Source organism: Cibotium barometz, chromosome 21 (assembly GCF_041138505.1).
Source record: "Cibotium barometz isolate CiBa-2024 chromosome 21, ASM4113850v1, whole genome shotgun sequence".
NCBI classification, from domain to species: Eukaryota; Viridiplantae; Streptophyta; class Polypodiopsida; order Cyatheales; family Cibotiaceae; genus Cibotium; species Cibotium barometz.
In genome coordinates this window covers 21,853,122-21,855,498 of record NC_141066.1, presented here as the reverse complement: position 1 = coordinate 21,855,498, position 2,377 = coordinate 21,853,122, and positions in this window count along the sequence as shown.

Here is a 2,377-nt window from a genome sequence, read left to right as displayed (position 1 = left end):
AGCTGCCACATCTTGAAGCTCCTATCAAACATGTTTGTGAGGGTTGTATTCTCGAAAAAATGCAGCAGGCATCATTTCCCAAAGATGGTTTAGTTAGAGCTGTATGAAAATTGTGGTCCTATGAGGACACCATCTATTGGGGGCTACCTCTATTTTTTCACATTCATTGATGACATACCTAGGTATATCTATTCAGAAATAAGAGGTTTTTATGTGCTTTAAGCACTTTGTTTCTACGATTAAAAATGTTTCTACATGTAAGGTTGGTACCATGTAGATAAAACACTAATGTGTTGTGCCCTATACACCTCAGCAAAATGGTGTAGTTGAATGTGAAAATAGGTCTCTCATGGAGATAGCATGTTGTATGATCAAAAGCTAAGAGTTACCTCATGGTTTCTAGCTAGAAGCAATCATCTGTGCAACATATGTTTTGAAAAGGTGTCCTACAAAGGCTTTGCATATAATTATGTCTTTTGAAGCTTGGAATGGTAGAAAGCCCTTTATGGCTCACTTACACATTTTTTATTGTCTTGCTTATGTACTTGTGTGCTTGAGAAAATTTGCAGCAAGCTTAATGATAAGGCTGTTAAATGTATTTTTGTGGAGTATAGCTCGAAAAGTAAAGGTTATCGTCTCTATCATCATGCTACCAAGCTTATTCTTGCTGGAGTAGAGATGTTATATTTGTGGAAGATACAATCCAACCCTTGCTTTCATGTAAAAAACAACAAAATATATGTTCATAGGACATATTTGACACTCTTTTCATTGTTCAATATACAGGACACATTGATGTAGAGCATTTGGGTACTCATAGGAATGCTAAAAATCAGCCCACACATGTTAAAAATCAACATGTTTTTTAGCCCATAGATCAGCCTATCAATGAGGCAAATGTGGATGATGCAATTAATGAGGAAAGAAGGGAGCTTGAGGAGTCAAAAAGTATGCCAAAATGGCTGGTGAAAACACTACTACGTGATAGCAAATTGGCCACTCCTTTGCCTAGCAAAACACATGCAGATTCTCATCACACATCTCATGTTGACATAGGTCTTGCTTTTATTATTGCTAGTTTATGTAATGAAGAGGAACCTATCTCCTTTTATGAAGCAAAGAAATCAAAACAATGGATAAGTGCTATGCAATCTGAATATGATGCTTTACACAAAAATGATACTTGGGAGTTGTTCGATTTACCTTATGGTGGCAAGAAGGCCATTGGCATGAAATGGGTTTATAAGCTTAAACATAAAGTGATGGTAGTGTCAGAGCTATACAAAGAAAGCCTTGTTACAAAGGGTTATGCACAAGAAAAAGGCATTGACTATGGTAAGGCATTTGCACCCATATGTCGTATGACTACCATGCAGAGTATCATTGCATAAGCAGCACAACATCTCAAACTCAGGATCAAAAATTCCAAAGGAGCTATAGCTTCAAGATCATAAACACACCTAAAGGGATTTAGTATACACATGATGTACGGTATATGGTTCTGACTAGGCTATCTTAAGGTTTGGCTTCTTGGGTCCCAACCTAGATTGGTATAATACTACTAAATCTCCCTTTTTAAATTCTCGGTCCTTAATGTTCTTATCATGCCATTCTTTTCTCCAATTTTGTGTCACCTGTGCTGAGACCATCTGATGGATTCTTGTTTCATTGAGCTTGGTGAGCTGGTCTAGTGCACGGAGATTGGCTAGATTGTCTAATTGTGCTCGACACATCTAATCTTAAACTTGAGATAAAAAATTCCAAAGTAACTATAGCTTCACTAACCTAAAGGGTGTGTGGCATGTTATAACTTTGTAGGTTGTTCTATAGGCCAAAGTGAAGTTTACTAACCTTCTATCCCAACTATGTAGTTGTTTCTACACTATTTTAGTTAGAATCCCTTTAAGTGTAATGTCTTATTTGTGCTTTCTACTTGCCCATTACACCTTAGGTAATATATGATCGACTTTCTATGCACTATCATAAATTCCTCTACCAACTCTTCAATGGCTTTGTTTAAGAAGTGAGTACCTTGATTAGTGAGAATCTCGATAGGGCAACCAAATCTTGTTGTTAGTGACTCGTAGATGAACTAGGTTGTATTTTGAGTTGACTTATCAAGAAGAGCTTTTGCTTCTTTTGTCTCTCGGAGTCACTTTCTTGAAAGGTCCCATGAAGTCTAGCCCCCACTCATGAATGGTTCTAATGTTCTATATAGGTTGTAGAGACATCATGTCACTCAACATGGGCCTCCTCGTTCTTTGGCATTAGTCACACTGATGACTATAGTATTTGTGTATGTTAATGTAGATATTACCCCACCCATAGCCAATTTGTAGAATTCTCCGAGTTGTTATCTCGGAACCCATGTTCCCTC